Raw genomic sequence first — 26556 nt, 5'->3', positions numbered from 1 at the left:
ATGTAGAAGTGTTTTACTTGCTTTTTGACTTCCAGGATCTGCAAACATCTGAGAGATTTGCATTTTTCACAGGGAGATGCTAAAAATGCTTGCACTTTCTTACAATGGGGTTTGCTTGGGAATTAAAGTCAGGTGACGAAAAGTGATGTTATCCAAGCTATACCAGCAGTAATATTTGATATTAATTTAAGAACTTTCTGGGGGGGGGGCATTTTGTATTTTCTCTTTGACCTAACAACAACAGCTGGAAAAATCCACTCACCATCTTCTGCACTTGCCTTGCTGTAAGTAAGTTTTTAGGGCATAGTAACCTTTTTAGATTCAGAAAGAAATATAGCAAAGTATAGCTTAGATGTTTTCTATCCTACAGTGTTGTTTTAAATAGTTCCTGTGATTCTGAACTCTGATGTAACTGATTACTTATTGTGTATTGTCTTGTTCTTTTATTATTTATTATTAAATATACTTGAACCTTTTAATCATGACTGGTCTGTTTAGAGATATTTAGGCTCTTACAGTACTTGCATATGTATTTGGTGACACTGTACAGGCCCCTCCTAAATAGCTTTGCTCTTGGTAAGACTACCAGTTGGCTTAGTAGTAAGATTACACAGTAGGATTGGACACCCTTTGTTAAGGGCCTTAAAGTAGCTGATAAGTAGTGGCTGGTGGCAGTAAATACTACCTTATTGTCTGGGCAGAAGGGGGCATAGCTAGTACACCTGTGCCAGCCTTTTCCAGGTGTGTGTGTATTTGTATATGAATGACATCTCAAGGAGTGTGTGTGTGTGTGTGTGTGTGTGTGTGTGTGTATGTGTGTGTGTCTGTCAGCTACTTGAAAGGACACAAAGCACCGAATGGATAAAGAGGGTACTGGAGATCTTGGTTTGGCCACTCGGCTGAGATCTCAACCCTATAGCTGTGCCAGTAGGCAGTCTTACTGGGGATCTGGAGAAACCAACCACAGACTGACTGTGATCTCTGTGTGCTCTTAAGGGAAATTGCATATTATTGTATGTGTACTTGTCATCCTTCCATTGTGTACTTCCTCCACTGTTGCCAGAGATGAGGAGTGAGGCTCCTTGATTACTGGGCCAGTGTAGGGGCATCTCATATTAATTAGTTGGCACTGGTGGGATATCCACATCACATATTAATTGGCTTGTAGTGGTGGAATATCCACATATTAGGATTCAGTGGTGTGAATACTGAATTTCTGCAGCCAGTAAACAGTGGTCACTGAAGTTGTTTGTATTGTCAATCAGCCACACAGTGAACATTAAGAGTTTCATGTCATAACTGGTTTTTTTTTGGTAACTTAGTTTAGTGAGGAAGAGCAAACAAGCATGTCAGCAGAGGAGTATGGCAAGCCAATAAGAAGCCAGTTGGCTGAGAAGTTTCAGGCTAAAGGACTGGTACATGCTAACCTGAATAAAGCAGAAATGATTGCAGCTTAGTCTCAGCTGCATCACAGAATCAGGAGGGTAATCAGACTGGCCTTAGGAATGTACAACTCTCAGAAAATGGAGAAGTTAAACCTTTCCACAGAGGACTTAAAAATCCATTTGGAGTTAAAGAGACTTGAACTGGAGGCCCAACATTTGGAACTAGAATCAGCAGAGAGACTGCAGCAGGAGAAATAAATGGAATTAGAAGTAGCAGAGATACTGCAATATCTAGAAGCTGAAGAGAATGAGAGGCAGAGGTAACATGAGAAGGAGATGCTGACTCTTTGCCAGGATCATGGAGGTAAAAGGGAAGGGAGTAACCGAACTCCAGAAGCAAAAAGGGCAGTAAATTTCTTCCACAGTTTACAGAGGGGGTAATTTTGATAGTGTCATTCATATGTTTGAAAGGGTATGTAAACAGTATAATGATTTCCAAGGACTCTGGGTACAGTTCCAAAAACCTTTACTCCATGATAAAGCTGTAACTGCAATTTCTAAATTGTCTTATACTGATTGCTTGATTATAATACTGTAAAAAACTGTCTTTTAGAATATTTTAAGTCAACACCTGAAGCTTATAGAAGAAAGTTTCATGAGCACAGATGCAAGGCAGATGAAAGTGTGTGTGAATATATTGTTTAACTAAGCACTTATTTTCATAGGTTAGTGAGTGGATGTCAACACTTTTGAAGGCCTGGCAGACCTTTTGGTGAGGGAACAAGGACTTAGCACCTTGCCTGAGGTCATGAGAATCTGGTTAGCAGATAGACAATGCAATACTGCAGATGAGCTGGGGAAGAAGAGAGGCCTATATCTAGCAAGCAAGGCATCACTGCACAGGAAAGGGACACCCAGTGTTGTTCATGGGTCTAAGGGAGCCCATGGTGGGCAGCCCAGACTGCCCCACCAGAGTCCGCCAGTAGCAGGGTGAGACACTAGTCCAGGTACACATCCAGGACCAAGGATTAAATGTTTTAAATGCAACCAGTGGGGCCATGTAGCATACAGATGTCCACAGAAGAAAGCTGGGGAACAAAAGGTGTGAGAGCCAGTAAGTGGGAATGACAGAATGCCAGCAGTAAGTTGTCTTGAGACAACAAGGGTACCAAACTTTCACAAGAGATTATATCCTATCTTAGTAAGTGAAAAAGAGGCTATTGCTAAGAGAGACACAGCCTCTGACTTAACCATTGTAAAATCTGCAATGGTTAAAGAGGAGCGCTACTTGCCTGGGATATCTACTCCAGTCAGAGCTTTAGTGGGGGCCCCCATTCCAAATACCATTGGGTAATGTTCACCTTGACTTGGAGGGTGGAAAAGGAAGACAGCAAGTAGGTGTGTTTGAGGATATCCATGCCCTGATACGGAATGATTCTTATAATGCAGAACCTTGTGTGCATGCAGTTACATGCAGTCAGGCTTGGAGACAAACATGTGGGACTGATTGCCTGGGGGAGACCCAGACAGACTGCACACTTGCAGCCAGAAGTGGTGATGTGGTTACTTCAGGGAAGGAGCTAACCTATAGCAGTGACTCTGAAGGTGAACCACAGCTAGTTGTGGGTACCGATGTTCTCTTGGACAGAGTGACTGCAAGGGTAGAAATAAGTAGTAGTACCCAGGCTGAGAGTTAGGCACTGCTGTAAGAGGATGCCAGACTTCCTGTGGAAGGGGAGCTGGGAAGGGTTACAAAGAGAGAGTTGAGACAGGCTCAGCTCTCAGACCCTACATTATAAGGTCTGAGGGAGGTAGCCAGTGAGGCAGCTGATTCTCAATGGAAAGGGTAATCTATATACTGGGACAAAGGGTTAATGTATAGAGAGTGAACCCCTGAGGGAGGGCTAGAGGGTGAGAGAATACAGCAGTTGGTAGTGTTCAGAGCCTACTGTCTGGCACTTCTAGCCATAGTCAATGATATTCCCTTTGCGGGTCATATGGGAATGAAGCACACAAAGAGATGCATTAGGCAGAAGTTTTATTGGCCTGTGATTTCCAGAGATGTAACAGGGTACTGCAGGACCTGTGAGAAGTGCCAAAAGGTAGACAAGGCAGGAGACAAGGTGAAAGCTCCTTTGATGCCTTTGCCTGTGACTGAGGAGCCATTTCAGAGAGTAGCTATGAATGTTGTGGGGCCTCTGAGTACTCCAAGTTCCACAGGGAAAAAGTATACCCTAGTGGAATTAAATTATGCTATCAGATATGCCGAGGCATTTTCTCTAGCCTCCATTCATGCAGAAAATGTTGCAAATGCCTTGTTAGAGATTTTCAGCAGGGTAGGTTTCCCAAAAGAAATACTGACTTACAGAGGTGCCAATTTCATGTCAGACCTGCTGGCTTTTCTGTGGAGGCACTGTAAGGTGAAGCATCTAAAGACCACTACCTACCATTCCCAGACTAATGGTCCTGTTGAGAGGTTAAACTCTACACTCAAGATGATGCTACAGGCATTTGCAGACTAGTTCAGGAAAAAGTGGGACAAATATTTGTCCCATGTGTTGTTTGTTTACAGGGAGGTACCACAGAAATCCACAGGTGTTTCACCCTTCGAGTTGCTGTATGGGCATAGGGTGAGGGGACTTCTAAATTTGATTTTAGATGAGTCTGAGGATGAGTGTGAATCCCACAAGGAGCCTGTTGTGGCATATGTCCTAAACCTCAGGACAAGGCTCATGGAACTCACAGGTTTGTTGCAGGAGAACCTGGCAGAAGCCCAACAGCAGAAAAAAAGTCTGGTATGACAGAAATGCTGGAGATAGAGAGTATGCTGTAGGGCACCAGATTATGTATTTCATTCCTGTCAGACACATCAAGCTACAGACAACTTGGGAGGGTCCCTTCAAGGTGGTAAGGAAGGTCAGTGATGTTAACTACATGGTAGAACTGCTAGGCAGGAGGCAGGGCAACAAACTGTACAATGCTAACATGATGGAACCTTACCATGATAGAGAGGCCGTTGTGCTAAGTATTTGCTGTAGGAGTCAGGAGGAGTCTGAGAGGGATTCATGGCTACAGGGTGACAGTCAGCCAAATCCCAAATTACTATGGTGGAACCAAGGACTGCAGACATATGGTAGGACCGTACAGCACTATACTGTGGTCAGCAATACCAAGGCAACTGGAATCTTAAGACAGAGAATGGGGTAAGGTATTCCCAGATAGGCCCAACCTTCTCAAGTAACATTTCTCAAGGGTCACTTGAAAAACTAGCTTGAGTTTTCGGGAGGAAGAAGTGTGACAGAGGGAAATACTGCCAGCCTGGCTAGCTGGAATTTTGTAAATAATTTTATATCATTTGTGAATATTAATATGACTTATATAGAAATGTAACAGATGGAGATACTACCACCCCAGCAATCTGGAATTTTTTAAATAATTATATGTCATTTGAGAATATTAATATGATATATATAGAAGTGTGACAACAGGAGATACTGCCAGCCCAGCTGTCTGGAATTTTGTAAGTGGATATGTGTCAGATGTGAATGCCAACATGCTTTATGTAAGATGCTTGTACTACAGCTGTGTTGGAACTGCATGTTATGTACTGAGCTAAAATGTAACCACAGCATGACCTGCTGACTTAGAACAGAAATGTATATAAAGTATTGTAATCATGTGAATGCATATATTTTAACAGTGGAAACTGGAACATAGAGGGTTAACTTGCAAAACTTCAAGAAAATAAGTTGAAATTAAATTGTTTTATCATTGTGCTATAAAGGTTATCTTTCAGTTTCAGTGCAGTAGCAAACACAATGTCTACAGCTGGATGTTTTTGTACGGTCTTGAAAGAGAAGTAATTACTAGGTTTGAGATGTAGAAGTGTTTTATTGTTTTATGACTTCCAGGATCTGCAAACATCTGGGAGATATGTATTTTATACAGAGAGTTGCTAAAAATGCTTGTACCTTCTGACAATGGGGGTAGCTTGGGAACTAATGTCAGGTGAAAAAAATGATGTCATCCAAGGTAACTCAGCAGTAATATTTGATATTAATTTAAGAACTCTCTGAAAGGGGGGGGTGTACTTTGTCTTTGAAATAACATCAGTGGGAAACATCCACTCACCGTCTTCTTCACTTGCCTTGCTGTAAGTTTTTAGGGCATAGTGACTTTTTAGATTTAGATAGAAGTATAGCAAAGTATAGCTTAGATGTTTACTTTATTTATCTGAGACTGTCCTACAATGTTGTTTTAAATATTTCCTGTGATTCCGAACTCTTATGTAACTGATTACTTACTGAGTATTACCTTGTTCTTTTTTATTTATTACTAAATATACTTAAACCTTTTAATCTTGGCTGGTCTGTTTAGAGATATTTAGGCTGTTACAGTACTTGCATATGTATTTGGTGACACTGTACAGGCCACTCCTAAATAGCCTTGCTCTTGGTCAGACTACCATTTGGATTAATAGTAAGATTACACAGTAGGACTGGACATCCTTTGTTAAGGGCCTTAAAGTAGGTGATAAGTAGTGGCTGTTGGCAGTGGAAACTACCTTATAGTCTCTGCAGAAGGGGGCATAGCTAGTAAACCTGTGCCAGCCTTTTCCAGGTGTGTGTGTGTGTGTGTGTGTGTGTGTGTGTGTGTGTGTGTGTGTGTGTGTGTGTGTTTGTATATAAATGAAATCTCAAGGAGTGTATGTATGCCAACTACTTGGACAGGAACACAAAGCACCGATTGGATAGAGGGGGTACTGGAGATCTTAGTTTGGCCACTCGGCTGAGATCTCAACCCTATAGCTATGCCAGTGAGGAGTCTTACTGGGGATCTGGAGAAAGAGGGAGAAACTAATCCCAGACTCACTGTGATCTCTGTGTGCTCTAAAGGGAAATTGCATATTACTGTATGTGTACTTGTCATCCTCCCATTGTGTACTTCCTCCACTGCTACCAGTGGTGAGGAATGAGGCTCCTTGATTACTTGGCCAGGGTAAAGGCATCACATATGAATTGGTTGGCAGTAGTGGGATATCCACATCACATATTAATTGGCTTTTAGTTGTGGAATATCCACATATTAGGATTCAGTGGAGTGGATACTGAATTCCTGTAGCCTGTAAACAGTGGTCACTGAAAGTGTTTATACTCTCAATCATCCACACAGTGAACATTCAGAGTTTCAAGTCATAATTGTTTTTTTTTTTTTTTGGTAGCTTAGTTCAGTGAGGGAGCAGGCAAGCATGTCAGCAGAGGAGTATGGCAAGCTGACAAAGAGTCAGTTGGCTGAGATGTGCCAGGCTAAAGGACTGGTGCATGCCAACCTGACTAAAGCAGAAATTATTGCAGCTTAGGCACAACTGCATCACAGAATAGAAACCAGGAGAACAATCAGACTGGGCTTGGGAATGTACAACTCTCAAAAGACTGACAATTAAACTTTTCCACATCGGACTTAAAAATCCATTTGGAGTTAAAGAGACTTGAACTGGAGGTCATACATTTTTAAATAGAATCAGCAGAGAGACTGCGGCAGGAGGAACAAATTGAATTAGAAGCAGCAGAGATACTGAGATATCTAGAAGCTGAAGAGAATGTGAGGCAGAGGTAACATGAGAAGGAGATGCTGACTCTTTTCCTGGGTCATGGAGGTAATAGGGAAGGGAGTAACCAAACTCCAGTAGCAAAAGGGTCAGTAAATTTCCTTCTACAATTTACAGAGGGGGATCATTTTGATAATGTCATTCATATGTTTGAAAGGGTATGTAAACAGTATAATATTCAGCAAGGACTCTGGGTACAGTTCCTGACCCCCTTACTCCATGATAAAGCTGTAACTGCTATTTCTAAATCGTCTGATACTGATTGCTTTAATTATAATACTGTAAAAAAATGTCTTTTAGAATATTTTAGGTCAACACCTGAAGCTTATAGAAAAAAGTTTCATGAGAATAAATGCAAGGCAGATGAAAGTGTGTGTGAATATATTGTTGAACTAAGCACTTATTTTCTTAGGTGGGTGAGTGGATGTCAGGTCATCACATTTGAAGGGCTGGCAGATCTTTTGGTGAGGGAACAAGCCCTTAGCACTTTGCCTGAGGTCATGAGAATCTGGTTATCAGACAGACAATGCAATACTGCAGATCAGCTGTGGAAGAGGAGAGACATATATCTAGGAAGCAGGGCATCACTGCACTGGAAAGGGACTCCCAGTGCTGTTCATGGGTCTAAGGGAACCCATGGTGAGCAGCCCAGACTGCCCCATGGAAGTCCGCCAGTAGCAGGGGAAGACACTAGTACAGATACACGTCCAGTGCCAAGGATTAAATGATTTAAATGCAACCAGTGGGGCCATGTAGCATATAGATGGACACAGATGCAAGCTGGGGATCAAAAGTTGGGAGAGCCAGTAAGTGAGAATGACAGAATGCGAGCAGTAAGTTGTCTTGAAACAACAAGGGTACCAAACTTCCACAAGAGGTTATATTCTATCTTAGTAAATGGGAAAGAGGCCATTGCTAAGAGAGGCACAGCCTCTGACCTAACCAATGGGAAGTCTGCAATGGTTAAAGAGGAGTACTACTTGCTTGGGAAGTCTACTCCAGTCAGAGCTTTAGGGGGAGGACCCCATTCCAAATACCTTTGTGTAATGTTCACCATGACTTGGAGGGTGTAAAAGGAGCACAGCAAGTAGGTGTGTTTGAAGATATCCATGCAAATGTCCTGACAGGGAATGATTCTTATAATGCAGAACAGTGTGTGCATGCAGTTACATGCAGTCAGGCTTGGAGACAAGCATGTGGGTCTGATTGCCTAGGAGAGACGCAGACAGACTGCACACTTGCAGCCAGGACCGGTGAAGTGGTTACTTCTGGGAAGGAGCTACCATGTAGCAATGAGTCTGAAGGTGAGCCACAGCTGCTTGTGGGTACTGATGTTCTCTGGACAGAGTGACTGCAAGGGTAGAAGTGAGTAGTAGCACTCAGGCTGAGAGTTAGGCACCACTGTCAGAGGATGCCAGACTTCCTGTGGAAGGGGAGCTGGGAAGGGTTACAAAGAGAGAGTTGAGTCAGGCTCAGCTCTCTGACCCTACATTATAAGGTCTGAGGGAGGTAGCCAGTGAGGCACCTGATTATCAATGGAAAGGGTAATCTGTATACTGGGACAAAGGGTTACTGTATAGAGAGTGAACCCCTGAGAGAGGGCTAGAAGGTGAGAGAATACAGCAGTTGGCAGTTCTCAGAGCCTACTATCTGGCACTTCTAGCCATAGTCAATAATATTCCCTTTGCAGGTCATATGGGAATGAAGAATACAAAGAGATGCATTAGGCAGAAGTTTTATTGACCTGGGATTTCCAGAGATGTAACAGGGTACTGCAGGACCTGTGCGAAGTGCCAAAAGGTAGACAAGGCAGGAGACAAGGTGAAAGCTCATTTGATGCCTTTGCCTGTGATTGAGGAACCATTCAGAGAGTAGCTATGAATGTTGTGTGGCCTCTGAGTACCCCAAGTTCCACAGGGAAAAATTATGCTATCAGATACCCTGAGGCTTTTTCTGTATCCTCCATTCATGCAGAAAATGTTGCAAATGCCTTGTAAGAGATTTTCAGCAGGGTAGGTTTCTGAAAAGAAATACTGACTGACAGAGGTGCCAATTTCATGTCTGACCTGCTGGCTTTTCTGTGGAGGCACTGTAAGGTGAAGCATCTAAAGACCACTCCCTACCATCCCTAGGCTAATGGCCCTGTTGAGATGTTAAACTCTACACTCAAGATGTTGCTACAGGCATTTGTAGACTAGTTCAGGAAGAAGTGGGACAAATATTTGTCCCATCTGCTGTTTGTTTACAGGGAGGTATCACAGAAATCTACAGTTTTTTCACCATTCTATTTGCTGTATGGGCATAGGGTAAGGGGACTTCTAGATTTGATTTGAGATGAGTCTGAGGATGAGTGTGAATCCCACAAGGAGTCTGTTGTGGCATATGTCCTAAACCTCAGGACAAGGCTCATGGAACTCACGGGTTTGGCCCAGGAGAACCTGGCAGTAGCCCAACCGCAGGGAAAAAAGTCTGGTATGACAGGAATGCCGGAGATAGAGAGTATGCTGTAGGGCACCAGATTATGTCTTTCATTCCTGTCAGACACATCAAGCTACAGACAGCTTGGGAGGGTCCCTTCAAGGTGGAAAGGAAGGTCAGTGATGTTAACTACATGATAGAACTGCTAGGCAGGAGGCAACAAACTGTATAATGTTAACATGATGAAACCTTACCACGATAGAGAGGCCCTTGTGCTAATTATTTGCTGTATGAGTCAGGAGGAGTCTGAGAGTGATTCATGGCTACAGGGTGCCAATCAGCCAAATCCCAAACTACTATGGTGGAACCATGAACTGCAGACATATGGTAGGACCATACAGCACTATACTGTGGTCAGCAATACCAAGGCAACTGGAATCTTAAGACAGGGAATGGGGTATGGTATTCCCAGATAGGCCCAACCTTCTCAAGTAACATTTCTCAAGGGTCACTTGAAAAACTAGCTTGAGTTTTTTGAGAGGAAGAAGTGTGACAGAGGGAAATACTGCCAGCCTGGCTAGCTGGATTTTTGTAAATAATTCTATGTCATTTGTGAATATTAATATGATTTATATAGAAGTGTAACAGATGGAGATACTATCAGCCCAGCAATTTGGAATTTTTTAAATAATTATAAGTCATTTGAGAATATTAATATGATATTTATAGAAGTGTGACAGAAGGAGATACTGCCAGCCCAGCTGTCTGGAATTTTGTAAGTGGATATGTGTCAGATGTGAATGCCAACATGCTTTATGTAAGATGCTTGTACTACAACTGTGTTAGAACTGCATGTTATGTACTGAGCTAAAATGTAACCACAACATGCCCTGCTGACTTAGAACAGAAATGTATATAAACTATTGTAATCATGTGAATGTATATATTTTTAACAATGGAAACTGGAACGTAGAGGATTAACTTGCAAAACTTCAAGAAAATAAGTTGAAATTAAATTGTTTTATGATTGTGCTATAAAAGTTATCTTTCAATTTCAGTGCAGTAGCAAACACAATGTCTACAGCTGGAAGTTGTTTGTACTGTCTTGAAAGAGAAGTAATTACTAGGTTTGAGATGTAGAAGTGTTTTATTGTTTTATGACTTCCAGGATCTGCGAACATCTGGGAGATATATATTTTATACAGAGAGGTGCTAAAAATGCTTGTACTTTCTGACAATGGGGGTAGCTTGGGAACTAATGTCAGGTGAAAAAAATGATGTCATCCAAGTTAACCCAGCAGCAATATTTGATATTAATTTAAGAAATCTCTGAGGGGGGGGGGGCATTTTGTATTTTGTCTTTGAAATAACATCAGTGGGAAACATCCACTCACCTCACTTGCTTTGCTGTAAGTTTTTAGGGCATAGTGACTTTTTTAGATTCAGATAGAAGTATAGCAAAGTATAGCTTAGATGTTTTCTTTATTTATCTGAGACTGTCCTACAATGTTGTTTTAAATATTTCTTGTGGTTCTGAACTCTTATGTAACTGATAACTTACTGAGTATTGTCTTGTTCCTTTATTATTTATTACTAAATATACTTAAACCTTTTAATATTGTCTGGTCTGTTTAGAGATATTTAGACTCTTACAGTACTTGCATATGTATTTGGTGACACTGTACAGGCCACTCCTAAATAGCCTTGCTCTTGGTCAGACTACCATTTGGATTAATAGTAAGATTACACAGTAGGATTGGACACCCTTTGTTAAGGGCCTTAAAGTAGGTGATAAGTAGTGGCTGATGGCAGTGGAAACTACCTTATAGTCTGGGCAGAAGGGGGTGTAGCTAGTAACCCTGTGCCAGCCATTTTCAGGTGTGTGTGTGTGTGTGTGTGTGTGTGTGTGTGTGTGTGTGTGTGTGTGTGTGTGTGTGTGTGTGTTTGTGTGTGTGTGTGTGTTTGTATATAAATGAAATCTCAAGGAGTGTTTGTGTGTCAGCTACTTGGACAGGAACACAAAGCACCGATTGGATAGAGAGGGTACTGGAGATCTTAGTTTGGCCACTCGGCTGAGAACTCAACCCTATAGCTGTGCCAGTGGGCAGTCTTACTGGGGATCTGGACAAAGAGGGAGAAACCAGTCCCAGACTGACTGTGATCTCTGTGTGCTTTTAAGGGAAATTGCATATTACTGTATGTGTACTTGTCATCCTCCCATTGTGTACTTCTTCCACTGTTACCAGTGGTGAGGAATGAGGCTCCTTGATTACTGTACTAGTGTAGGGGCATCACATATTAATTGGTTGACAATGGTGGGATATCCACATCACATATTAATTGGCTTTTTGTGGTAAAATATCCACATATTAGGATTCAGTGATGTGGATACTGAATTCCTGTAGCCTGTAAACAGCGGTCACTGAAAGTGTTTATACTCTCAGTCAGCCACATAGTGAACATTCAGAGTTTCATGTCATAACTGTTTTTTTTTTTTTTTGTAGCTTAGTTCAGTGAGGGAGCAGGCAAGCATGTCAGCAGAGGAGTATGGCAAGCTGACAAAGAGTCAGTTGGCTGAGATGTGCCAGGCTAAAGGACTGGTGCATGCCAACCTGACAAAAGCAGATATTATTGCAGCTTAGTCACAGCTGCATCACAGACCCTGGAAACTACCGCCCCATAAGCTTGACTAGCCTGGTCTGCAAAGCTATGGAAAGAATCATTATGGAACTCATAAACGGAGACATAGGGGACCTACAGACGCTTGACCCCACCCAGTTCAGCTTTGTAAAGGGCAGATCCTGCCTTTTAAACCTGGTTGACTTTTTTGAAACAGTCACTAGAGCCATTGATGAGGGCAAAGCAGTCCATACAGCATACCTGGACTTGGCTAATGCCTTCGACCCAGTACCACACTCAGGCATCATAGATAAGCTAAACAGCTTAAAAGTAAACCCTTATGTCACTAGATGGGTTGCAAACTGGCTAAAGGACAGAACCCATAAAGTTAAAATCGCTGGAGCAATGTCAGACTCAAAGCCAGTCACAAGTGGTGTCCCACAGGGATCTGTCCTGGGACCCCTCTTGTTCGGCATTTATTTCTCAGATGTTAAAGCAAACATGGGAGGGTTGTGGCTGACAAAGTTCGCAGATGACTGCAAACTTGGCGCCATAGTCGATACACCAGCAGATACACACATCCTACAAAAAGGCCTCACTGAAACGGACAACTGGTGCCGTAGTCACGGCCTTAAACTAAATGCCAAAAAATGTATAGTCATCCCTTTTGGAAAAAACAAAGTACCCACAAATTATTACATAGACAGCAACCCACTGAGTACAGAAAAAGTAATCAGAGACCTAGGGACCCAAGTAGACAGCGACCTCTCATTTGACACCCACGTTGCCAAAGTGGTTAGAAAAACATTCTACCTTGCACACCTCATCATGAAGGGTTTCACATCCATATCCAAGGATGTCATTGTACCTCTATATTCCTCCCTCATCAGACCCATGATTGAGTACAATGCCCCATTTGGTATGTACCTCACCCGGCACTTGCAACAGCTGGAGAGACCACAAAAGTACCTCACCAAAAGGATCAAGGGTCTCCAACATATGTCTTATTCTGCCAGACTAAAGAAACTTCAGCTCTATTCAGTAGCATACCGCCTGCTCAGAGGTGATCTCTGCCTGACGTACAAGGCCATGTCCAATCAGGATCTGATGAACATGCTCCACCTCAAAAAATCCAAATCCATCAGGACCACGAGAGCTAAAGACTTAAACCTCGGCACAAGTATGAATAGGACATGCTGGAGGGATAGATTCATAACCCAGAGGCTTCCCATGCTTTGGAACAGGATCCCAGTTCGTATTAGGCAGAGCACCTCACTGACTCTCTTCAAGAGAAATCTTGATGAGTGGATGGGAGATCGTAAGTTTACCCCAGGGGTCACATCTGTGTCACTGCTAGACAGGGGCACAGTAAACTAATTCTATTATATAAGGAGACCTTCACTGTGTCACTACTAGACAGAGGCACAGTATTCTAGATTTATTTTGTACATTTTTGTACCATTTCATGGGGTGGCAAAAGCCACATCACTATGGCTAGGCTTACAAATGCCCCAGGGCAGATAGCCTAGTACTATACTATGAAACTATGAAACTATGAATAGCAACCAGGAGGACAATCAGAGAGGCCTTGGGAATGTACAACTCTCACAAAACTGACAATTAAACCTTTCCACATAGGACTTAAAAATCCATTTGGAGTTAAGGTGACTTGAACTGGAGGCCATACATTTTTAAATAGAATCAGCAGAGAGACTGAAGAAGGATAAACAAATAGAATTAGAAACAGAAGAGACACTGAGATATCTAGAAGCTGAAGAGAATGCGAGGCAGAGGTAACATGAGTAGGAGATGCTGACTCTTTGCCAGGATCATGGAGGGAATAGGGAAGGGAGTAACCGAACTCCAGAAGCAAAAAGGTCAGTAAATTTCTTCTACAATTTACAGAGGGGGATAATTTTGATAATGTCATTCATATGTTTGAAAGGGTATGTAAACAGTATAATATTCAGCAAGGACTCTGGGTACAGTTCCTGACCCCTTTACTCCATGATAAAGCTGTAGCTGCTATTTCTAAATTGTCTGATACTGATTGCTTAAATTATAATACTGTAAAAAACTGTCTTTTAGAATATTTTAGGTCAACACATGTAGCTTATAGAAAAAAGTTTCATGAGCATAGATGCAAGGCAGATGAAAGTGTTTGTGAATATATTGTTGAACTAAGCACTTATTTTCTTAGGTGGGTGAGTGGATGTCAAGTCATCACTTTTGAAGGGCTGGCAGACCTTTTGGTGAGGGAACAAGACCTTAGCACTTTGCCTGAGATCATGAGAATCTGATTATCAGATAGACAATGCAATACTGCAGATCAGCTGTGGAAGAGGAGAGACATATATCTAGGAAGCAGGGCATCACTGCACTGGAAAGGGACACCCAGTGCTGTTCATGGGTTTAAGGGAACCCATGGTGAGCAGCCCAGACTGCCCCATGGGAGTCCATCAGTAGCAGGGGGAGACACTAGTCCAGGTACACATCCAGTGCCAAGGGTTAAATGTTTTAAATGCAACCAGTGGGGCCATGTAGCATATAGATGGACATGGATGCAAGCTGGGGATCAAAAGTTGGGAGAGCCAGTAAGTGAGAATGATAGAATGCCACCAGTAAGTTGTCTTGAAACAACAAGGGTACCAAACGTCCACAAGAGACTATATTCTATCTTAGCAAATGGGAAAGAGGCCATTGCTAAGAGAGGCACAGCCTCTGACCTAACCATTGTGAAGTCTGTAATGGTTAACAAGGAGTACTACTTGCCTGGGAAGTCTACTCCAGTCAGAGCTTTAGGGGGAGGACCCCATTCCAAATACCTTTGTGTAATGTTCACCATGACTTGGAGGGTGTAAAAGGAGCACAGCAAGTAGGTGTGTTTGAAGATATCCATGCGAATGTCCTGATTGGGAATGATTCAGATAATGCAGAACAGTGTGTGCATGCAGTTACATGCAGTCAGGCTTGGAGACAAGCATGTGGGTCTGATTGCCTGGGGGAGACCCAGACAGACTGCACACTTGCAGCCAGGACTGGTGAAGTGATTACTTCTGGGAAGGAGCTACCATGTAGCAGTGAGTCTGAGATTACAGTATAGTGGGGATTGGGGAACTTGCCCTTTCCTCACTGTAGTGTAACCTTAGAGCTGACAGGCGGCTTGCCTCCCTGCGGAAAATATGTTTTAGATTTATTTTTCTATCGGTTGTTATTCAATATCTTGAATTTTTGATATATGGACGTACACCCATATACACACACAGATCTATATAGACAGATACGTGTGTGTGTGTGTGTGTGTGTGTGTGTGTGTGTGTGTGTGTGTGTGTGTGTGTGTGTGTGTGTGTGTGTGTGAGTGTGTGGTGTGTATCATACCTCTCAACCATACCGAATGCCTCAGTAAATGCCAGTTTTGAGCGCAAAATATTGTGGTGTCATGAATTCCTGAGTGGCCCCTTTAATTTCTGAATTTCCAATTTTTTTAAGTTTTTTTTTAATTTTGTTCCTGATGTCACCATTGACATCAGCTTCGTCAGGCAGAGAATACTGAGCCATTCGTTATATTCAATTTAACTTGCTGCAAGCTGCAGCAGTCAGACCAGTCTGCATTTGCTTCTTCCCCCAGGTAAGGCAAAGGAAAAAAAAAAAAGACTGTGACTGGGGCTTTATTCTTATGTGCATGCTTACTTAACTGGGGCTTTACTTAATGTGCAAATAGACTTGCCTTGAGAAGTCTGTGTGAGATTGCATCTTTGCATTGTTTTCTCCTGGCTTGTGTGTGTGAGAAACTTGCCAGCAACACGGCAGCAGTAAACTTGCTATTCTGTTAAGGAGAGAAGAAATACCACAGCCGTTGCTTTTTACTTTAAAGCAGTTCTGTTAAAGAGAGAATCACTGTTAAGGAGGAAACATGGCAGCAGTTTGTTTTACTTAATTCTGTTGAAGCTTGTGTGAGTGAGATACTTGCCAGCAACAGGGCAGCAGTAAACTTGCTTTTTACTTGTGTGTGTGAGAAACTTGTCAGCAACAGGGCAGCAGTAAACTTGCTTTTTATGGCAGCAGTTGCTTTTACTTAATTCTGTTGAAGCATAATAGTTGCTTTGAAGATGGCAGCAGTTCATAGGTTGGTTGGTACTAGGCTATCGGCCCTAGGGCCTGTACAAGCCTAGCCATAACAATTCCCTGTCTATTGCTTCCCACAATATTTACTTCCCTGGACCGCTGTCTAGCAGGGTGACTGACGTGATCCTCGGGGTAAATTTCCTATCTCCCATCCAGTCATCAAGGTTCCTTTTGAAGAGGACCAAGGAAGTGCTCTGCTTGATATGTTTGGGCAGTCTATTTCAGAGTATGGGGAGTCTCTGGGTCAGGAACCTATCCCTCCAGCATGTTTTGTTCATTGTGATGACAAGGTTTAGATCCCTGGAGCGTGTGGCTTTGAGGGATTGGGATTTCTTTAAGTATAGCATGTCCAACAGCTCTGGGTTTGACAAGACCTTGTGTGTTAAGCAGAGATCGCCTCTGAGTAGTGATAATATGTTCAATGGCCTTGCAGATCAGGCTCATCAGACTGATGGGATGGTAGTTCCCAGGATCCAAGGTGGATCCGTCCTTGTGGAGTGGGATAACTGTAGCTGTGAGCCACTCAGTGGGCATGAAGCCTGAGGTGAGGCGATGATTAAACATGACACTTAGGTGAGGTGCCAGTTCATTTTGTGGTTCATGTAGTACACAGCCCGAGATGTCATCTTTTCCTATGGATGCTGTATGTTTAGCTTTGGAGAGTGCGGTTTTTACCTGTGTGGCCATGATTACTGGAATTTGACAATCTTTCAGTATTGAGATGGGCCCTTTAAGGGGTGAGAGGGGGTGAAGTTGGCACTGAATTGATCTGCCAGGAATTTGACAATGTCCTTGGGATCAGTATATTTAATACCATTCTGTAGTAGCTCCCAGCAGATGTGAGCATTGCCATTTAAATTCTTGACATAACTATAGAATGCCTTGTGGTTGTCTTTGGAATCATTGGGAATTTTATTTTCGTAACAAGCTTTGAAAGATTTTATGAGGGATTTCAGCTTCTTACTGAAGCTGGTAAGGGAGTTTTTTGCATCCTGGGATTTTCCTCTTTTCTGCAACAGTTTCTTCCTTCTGTTGTATAGTTTGTTTATGACAGCGGACCACCATATTGGCTTCCTTTTTTTGGAGGAGAGTGTCTTGGTTCTGTTTGGGATGGCATGATTCATGCATGAGTGGATGTGCTCATACAGTGCTTTAGTGTAGGATTCAGCAGTCGAACTTTCAGTTCCCGTCTGCATGGGTGTCATGAAGCTTGTCACTTTTGACTTGAGTTGCATGAAGTTGGCCTTGGAGAAGTTTTTTATGAATGTTTCCTTACTGGGGATTGGGGGTGGGATGTGGATGTCAAAGTTGATTAGCTTATGGTCAGACCCAACCAACAAGGGGGTGACCACAGGTGTGGAGCATCAATTTCCCATGTTGGTTATGACTATGGATTAGTTGATCCAGGGCATTGGAATTTATGAATTCCAAGAACCGTTGGGCAAAGGTGTTGATACACAAGTAGTTTTCCCAGTTAATGGCAGGGTAGTTGAAATCACCCAGCATTAGGGTGTTTGGTTGTATCTTAATATTTTCCAGTATGTTTAGAAAGGTGAAGTGAGAATCTTGGGGCATGGTGGGGCATCTGTAGCAAGCTACAATTTGGATTGCTGTCTTAACTAGTGTTAGTTGCACCTGGAGAATTTTGGATGCATTGTGTTGAGCAACTAGCCTGGCGGTGTGACTATCCTTGGCAAATATGGACACTCCTCCATCTTTATTGTTTTGTTTTACTTCTGTTGAAGGTGTGTATCGGCAGCAGTAAACTTGCTTTTTACTTAAATTTTGTTAAACATGACAGCAGTTGTTTTGGAATGGTTTCTGGTGTGTGTGTGTGTGTGTGTGTGTGTGTGTGTGTGTGTGTGTGTGTGTGTGTGTGTGTGTGTGTGTGTGTGTGTGTCTGTAAAATGCCCCAGTTAGGTATAACTGGTGGTTAGGGTTACTCAGACTCAAACCCTGTACCTTAGGTATAAGGAGCAAGAGCCTAAATTCTCTATCCATACCTCCACCACCACTAGCAATTCAAGGCTTTACAGAATGTCTGGAATGTTTGGCTCATACTTTTGGTCTGTTCCTCTTACAATTTGTGGTTTTCTGGCAAATAAGTGAGAATTGAATTCACTAAATAATGATAGCCATTTAAGTTACAGTCTTCCTATCTTTCAGGAAATGCATGGTAACAAACACATTTTATTCTAGCAACTTTTCTAAGATTATGTAAGCAATGTTTAAAATGTGTCCCTGGTTTTGGGCTTTTGCCCCCCCCCCCCAATAAATTTTGGCTTTTTCCAGATTTCTTGAATACTTGCTTTTGATGCAGAAGGCTGTGGGTTCTACTCCCACAGTATGTAGAAGGATTGCTGATACTGTACTATGTTGCACTTTTAAAGGGGGTGGATGCTGTAGTCCTGATAATGTCCTCTTTGGTAGAAATACCTAGTAACTATGAACCTGTTATCAGTTTGCCATTCATTCCTTATTGTAATATTCTAACTTATCATTTTTTTAATCTAACATAGGCAATTTATTCTTCAAGGGCAACAGGCACTTTATTTGTAGATGAAACAATGAAATATGAAGTTGTTTGCTAGTAGCAACCTCTTCATTAGTTACAGATCTCTTTAATGTGGAATTATTTAGATGACATTTACTTCTGTAGAGACTGTGCATATTTATTGATATTGGTGGATTGTAGAAGTTTGAGTAGACTTTTATGATGGAAATGTTCTGAACTCGGCAGTTTTGTCATTATTGGTTCAAGCAATTTGTTTCATTGCTTACTGGAAAAATGTTCAAAACAATACATTTAAAACATGCTCTAACAAGTGTGATGTATTATTCAGAGAATATAATTTAATACAGTCAGGAAGGTGCATCAAAGAACACATATGTTTTCTGTACAAGGGGCCTGTGATTTGAAAACAGCCCAAAGGTAATCTTTATCTACCACTGGCCAGATGCATTTTTGGGTTTCTGTGCTGTTTCAATGAATGTAAGTTTCAAGGGCAGAGAAGTTTTAATGCTAAGTCTAGTTTCATTGTGAGACTGTATTGCTTTGTTTAACAGATGTCTATTAGTGTTTGTGCTCTAAAATGTAAAATAAAAGTTTTAAATGAATTCCAAATAATCATTGTAGAAGTAAAGCAATATGCACATTACAGTGTTTATGGTAAATGGGATCTAATAGCCATGTAATGGGACATTTGAATGGCTGCATGGGGGAAGGCTGTATATGGGGGGGAGGCATTTGACCATGATTTTGTGAGGGGGAAAGGGCAGCAAACTCAGACAACCCTTGGCGGCACAAACTCTAGCTATGCCACTGATCAGCAGGCCATAGATAATGACTTTTGGAGGTCCTAGTAAACTATAATATTCTTTTGCTAAGATTAGAATATTGCCTACCCATTAAATGCCTTACTTTTACCACATAATCCACATACTGCAAGTCACAAAAAACAAAATATAAGGTCCATCATCTTCTCCCTTCCTAGTGAACATCATTGCTACACATTTAAAAAAAATGGTTATCATTTACTACAGGGTCTGGGACCATATTTTGGTTGTCTGTTCTTCAGTTTGCATTTGAAAGTTGGCATCCCACAATTCCATTGGAGTGGGTGGGGTTACATAATTATGTATGTAAACTTTATGTTAATCAGCATACAGATTTGTACCTATTTTCCATGGGCCTTTTACCTGATTTTTGACGTTTCCAGGTTGAGAGGTATAGTGTGTGTGTGTGTGTGTGTGTGTGTGTGTGTGTGTGTGTGTGTGTGTTTGTGTGTGTGTGTGTGTGTGTGTGTGTGTGTGTGTGTGTGTGTGTGTGTGTGTGTGTGTGTGTGTGTGTGTGTGTGTGCGTGTGTGTGTGCATGTATGTGTCTGTGTACCTGTGTGTGCTTGTGTAAAATATACTTAGTTTTCAGCAGAAGCTTTATAAAAAATAACTGAAAGGCTTTACTAAGTATAATCCTTATTAAAACAGAAGATAGAAAAGAGAGTAGCTCTTAAGTACCACAATGGAATCTGCAGAATCCAAGTCAGTAAAGTGATTGGCTTATAGCTAATTATTAGGCATCAGTCCAGGAGACCATTGAGGAGGCTAGCCCAATTTACAAATTCCCCCAGACCACTGTCTGATTATGTGACTTTCTCCAGCATCAAAGTATGACCCACAGACAGTTGTTCATTAACAGCTGACAACTTTAATCCTTTCACTAACTGCCAGACAGGAGTCTCAAACAAACAAACAAACAAACAATAGAAAGATACATACATTTAAGATTATGTGATTTTAAACTATAAGGTTGAAGGCTCCAAAGACATACTTGGAAGTATCTTTTCATATAAAAGGGTGGTATGTTATAGTAAAAGCCGTTCTGAAGAGGGAGTAGCATGCAAAAACAATGAGAGAATGTAAAAATGCAACGGCTAAAAATAAGGTAATATTTATGCTCCATAAAAGAAAACTGAAATAAGCTATTTTATTTCTTCTTTATTTACCAGGTGAGCACCACTAAGCTATTGGCCCTTTTCAAGAGAGACCAGTGCTAATACTTATAATACTAGACTAAATTTAGAGATGGGTGTCAGGAAACTTCCACTCTACTCTTTTCAGTAAATGCTTGGGATCTTTTAAATCTCCCAACTCAAGCAGACTGACCTTGGTTTAACATCTCATATGAAGGATGACACACTCAGTAGTATTGGCAATTCATTTACCTAGTGTGGGAATAAAACTCACAGCCTTCTGCACAAAAGACAATTGTCTACCACTGCCACTGATACTGTTAAACAGGGCATTTATCTTATCCAAAGGGTAGGGAAATTAGTAGACTAGGTTAAACAAGTATTATCTGCCACATTTCCATGATCAGCAGTGGTTGACGGAATAGCTATACACCTGTGTCTGTTACAATGTTCCTCAGGGAACTCACTGTATGGGTGTACTTCAGCTGTTACAAAGAACAATGTGGCCTTGACTTTTCTTATCATTCTGTATACAAAATAAACAGGACTCCTCACACATTTTAAACTGAACCTGTTTGTATCTTTGTGATACCTAGTAAAACTAAAATTCTTTTGGTAGAAGACATACCTCTTAACTGTCCAGATGTTTGCAAAATGTCCAGATTTTTGTCCATGTTTTTAGTCTGTTGCCCATAAGATTGTGTTTTTCAGGCAAATCACTGGCAAGTCATTGAGGACTGAAGTTAGAAAATAATGGCAGATTATATGAGTTTCAGACTTCAAATCCTTCAGAAAATTCATGCTAATATAAAACCTGTTATTCTATGACCTTTCTAAGTTTACAAGAGCAATATTTAAAACATGTCCCTATTTTTGGGCTTTTATCCCCCATTACTTGTGGCTTTGTCCAGATGACTTGCTCTAAGTGGATGAGGGGTATGGTAGAAGACCTGAAATTGAATACAGAACTATTAAAAATCACAAGGCAGTGTACACAGTCTGAGTGTAACAAACTGCAGGATATTGAAAGAAAATGTAGAAGTATATAACTTAATTTGCTCTTTGCTCTACATCATATAAAAGAAAAAAATGTGCTGGGCTAGAAAAACTATCACAAGAAAATGGAAAACTTCTTCAGAATCAAAATGTGAAGACTTTCTTATCCCTTTAAAAGAAACAGCAATTAAAGGAATTGCAACAAAAGAGAGAATAATTTATTTAAACAGTTTGAAGAATAATCCTTTGTCAAAGGTTTTGGCCCTTATTGAATCATCTTTTTCATCTAATTAATCATTTTAGACTATTATTAAGCTTTCATATATCTGTCTTCTTTTATTTATTAATTCCCTGGTCTCAGGTTTAATGTATATATTGTAAAAAGTTACACTTCAAATATTTACAGTTCAATATTTTTTTAAAGGCTTTAATTATATTCATATACTATATAACATTTTAATTTTTATCATATTTATAATTAGTTTCGAAAATTTTAATAAAATATTTTAAGAAAAAAATATTGCTGACTGAAAACATGGCTGTATTAGCATATCATATGAAATATTTAAATAAGCCACACCCTCCTTCTTCCTTCCGACTTTATCTTATGAATATTTATCAGGTTACACTCAGGGTATAAGAAAACATTTTTAGTTACACAGAAAGTGAGTGGTAATCGCTAAAAGTTTTCCAAAACACCATTGGTTGTTATGCAGAAAATTGCAGAGCTACTTTAATTCCTCGATTTACTTGCCAGTGTAATTTGTGAGATTAAAGCCTGAAATGCGGGACCATGAAGCTGGAGGTAAGCATTCTAGGCTGATGAGAAAACTCGCTTTTCGTGGATTGATGTTCTTTGTTGTAATTCCTGTAAAAGACAGTAAGGTTTGTACTTACGAGAAATGCAGTTTGTGGTGCTTTGTGTTTGGGTTGGAGGCAGGAATATGGGAACACAAAGCTATAGATAAGGAACTCTGAGCTATAGTGAGTTGCAGAAGAAACTAGTTCATGTAAAATAAATATCCTTTGCACTCTTAATCTTGAACTCTAACTTACAACTTGTTTCCATGTTTCTGAACACTGCAATATGTGTTGCAGGGGACAGAACCAGGTTTGTGAAGCTGGGAATAAGAAATGCAGACAACATGAGGGTAGTAAGAATTGCTTTTCTGTACATAATTAGATCTTCAGCTTGATTTAAAGAAGTACTTTAGAGTTTTGCAGAAATGAGCATTTATCAACGACAAGTGTTGGCTTGCAGGTTACTAGTAATTTAGTATTATAAAGTAATAGAATGTGATGCTTTGATAATTTTAGTAATTTATTTATTTATTTTTCTTAAGTGGGGCAGAGCACTGATCCAAATGGACCATTTTCAGATTAAGCCGTGGAGCACTGTCTGGTTAACTGATTTATCAGTGACAGTTAGACGGAAGATGACACAGGAAGCAGTTCATAGTGTACATCCTCTGCACTAACTGCCAGACCATTTTTGTTTTCAGTGCTGAGTTTATTCTCGTTAAGTTGCAAATGTCATAGAGGAAGAAGTAAGGATATATAAATAAATTGTCCATGACAGAATGTTTTAAAAGAACTGCAGAATCTGATTAGCTTTTTCCTTTATTTGCCCCTTGTAAGCTGGTGGCCCTTTTGGGTGAACAGATACTTTCCACTTGGCCTACCGATAGTTTTGGGTTTACTACCAGTCTGCTAAGAACTCTGAGGGTCCTGTCAGAACACTCTTGAAAAGAGAGGCAAAGATTTTTCTTGTCTTCATCAGAGAAGCACAAGGGTGAGAAGTGTGAAATAATAGCTGGTTATTCGTGTGCTCCTTCACAGACATTAAATGTGTAGCACTCATTCTAAGGCTCGAGGGAGCTTTGTTAAAGTAGTTCTTTAGAAAATGTTAGTCAGGGCTACCCTCCATGGTTTAGATGCATGGGCTGGGATATTATTTGTGTAGTAGGAATAAGACAGAAGTGATGAAATCAATCCATTGGATGAGATGTTAAACTGAGGCTTCATTTGCCTAAGATGATGGTAGCTCAGGTGGATTCAAAAATTCCCTTGACGCTTATTGAAGGGAGTAGGGGAAGTTCTTTGGTGTCCTGGCCAAATTTCTGTTAGTCTATACAGATACTACCTCCGGTTATCCCTGTGGTTGGGAGGGTGGCCTAATGATAAGGTGTTTGCCGTACAAACACAAGGTGCAAGGTTCAAGTCTCCCAAGGGATAATTGGCTAGGCTTAAAATGGCTCGCAAGGGCAGTTAGCCTAGTACTGATCTCTAAACCTATGAACTTGCCTAGTGAGACCAACCTGGTCAACAAAGTATAAAAATAAATGAATAAATAATTAAAATCAAAAGTACTGCTGTGAATAGCTCGCCATAACATTCGATATTAGAATGCTTTGCCTTCCTTCTCCCTTTTCTTACAGTTTGGGATTTTTTTTCAGTGTCCTAGTGCTTGTGTTTGTTTTGTGATACATGAGTATTTGAAATGAGATGATATGGTAACCTTGTCAGCTCCTGTATATAGTGACCGACGACAGCTGAAGGCTGTAGCAACAAGATTCATTTTTTTGTATACTGAGAGTGAAGTTAAGGGAAGGCTGTGATGGTAAGAATATGCCTTTGCATACTGAGGGTTTATGAATATAGAGAAGCATCATCTTTGTGACCATCCTGTGACAGTGGTGGTACCAGAATGACCCATTGTTATACACTACTGTTGCGGACAGAGGATTGGGAAAGTCAAATGACATTTATGCATGCTGACAATAATAGTACATTGATAATCAGGCCTTGTCTGTGAAACATTAAGGAACTGCCACTGCTGTTGGAAGGTCAGACACTGCTCCTGTCAGGTGACTGACATCTTAGATAGCCAATTAGTGCATGGCAAAGGTAAGGTGGTTGGCCGTATGTGTGTGTGTGTGTGTGTGTGTGTGTGTGTGTGTGTGTGTGTGTGTGTGTGTGTGTGTGTGTGTGTGTGTGTGTGTGATAATAGAGAAATCTACTGTTATTGTAGCTGTGTAAGAATCTCGGCCTATTTTCTCAGTATCAAAGGTCAGTTTGCTAGCTGCTGAATCACTGATGCTCCATTATTGTATAAACTCTGCAAATAAAATATACTGTTGCATGTTTAGGGCTTTACTGTACAAACTAGGAGCAGTGCCATGCTAACGTTAAAGAAGAGCATTGGTTGGACATTATTGCATATACCTGGGCTAGTTAACCATGCATACAAGGGAAAGAGTTCAGGTAGAATGATTACTGTAGAAACCTGAGGCAGTGATACCCACAGATTAAAAGGTGTATGGATGGGGAGATTATCATAGAAATGGGGGACAATGGCACACAAGGGTTAAAGGAGAGTGTGTAAATCGGGTCATTGTAGACGTCTGTGGCAGTGGCACATGCCACGAAGAGAATGTGGGTAGAAACTGATACAGGCAGACAAAATGGGTATATGATAGAGGATTATTGTAAAACCAGTGGCATTTATATATATATATATATATATATATATATGTATATATATATATATATATATATATATATATATATATATATATATATATATATTTGTAGAGGTTATCGCAGAAATTTGAAACATCATCATCATCAGCCCCCTTTTTCCTATTTATTTATTTATTTTACATGGGGTCGGGGTATTGTGTTAACTGTCGCCAACTCTCTTAATTCAGTGCAGTGCCACACTTCTGCCTTCATCAACATTCATGCCTGATTGTCGCAGATCTTCTTTCACACAATCCATCCACCTCTTTGTTGGATGTCCTCACTTCCTCTTACCTTCTTCCTGTCTGTCCCAAATCTTCTTCACCAGATTGTCTTCTGCTTATCTACACATGCCCAAACCACCGTAATCTGTTCTCTTTGATCTTTTCTGCAATTGGAGCTACTTTGGCTTCTGCTCTTATGACCTAATTTCTTTGTCTGTCCCACAGTGTGCATCCTACCACCCAACTCAGGCACTTCATTTCCATCACCTCTAGCTTCTTCAACTGTTCTGCCTTTGCTGCCCAGGTTTCTGTACCATACAGTAGTACTGGTCACACCACTGTCTTGTACCCCTTACTTTTCAGCTTCTTTGGCATTCTTCTGTCATAGACTACACTTAACTCTTTATGCCAGTTGGCTACAGCCTGTCTGATTCTAGCTTTGACCTCTTCATTCAGACTTCCCTTCTCCTTAACCACCCCTCCCAGATACTTGAATCTGATTACCTGTTCCACTGTCTTCCTTTCTATCTGTTCTCAGCTTCTGATTTCCTGAATTTGCTGCCATCACCAGTGTCTTATCTGTGCTTAATTTCATCCCATGTGCCTTCAGATTTGCATTCCATTCTCCTATCCTTTGCTGAAGTTCTAGCTCAGAGTCTGCCTGTAATGCCACATCGTCTGCATACAGCAACTTTGTTGATATGTCCCTTCTGATCTGTTTACTAATGTAGTCCATCACCAGTATGAACAGCAGTGGGCTCAGAGCTGAACCCTGGTGTACACCCACTCCCACTGGGAACCATTATGTGAGGCTGAACAGTTTGTATTTGAGTCATTGGGTCCTTGTACATAGCCTGCACTAATTCTACCAATGTTTCTGGGACTTCAAACCACCACAGTACTGACCAGCTTTCTTGGGACCTTGTCGCATGCTTTTTCCAAGTCTAGGAATGCCCAGTTGGACTCTCTCCTCATATCTGGCTTCTTGTTAAGTATCTATCTCACTGCAAACATGGGTCAATTGTGCTGCATCCTGATCTGATTCCAAACTGCTCATCTTCCATCTTACACTCTACTGCTCTTCAAATCCATTTATCAATCACTCTCTCCAGAATTTTCATGCAATGTGATAGGAGTTTGATGCCTCTGTACTGCCCACAGTTATTGGTGTTCCCTTTGTTGTTGTACA

The sequence above is a fragment of the Protopterus annectens genome, chromosome 3.part1, assembly GCF_019279795.1.
Source record: "Protopterus annectens isolate FY-2018-M chromosome 3.part1, PAN1.0, whole genome shotgun sequence".
Classification (NCBI taxonomy): Eukaryota; Metazoa; Chordata; order Ceratodontiformes; family Protopteridae; genus Protopterus; species Protopterus annectens.
This window is presented reverse-complemented; position numbering follows the sequence as displayed.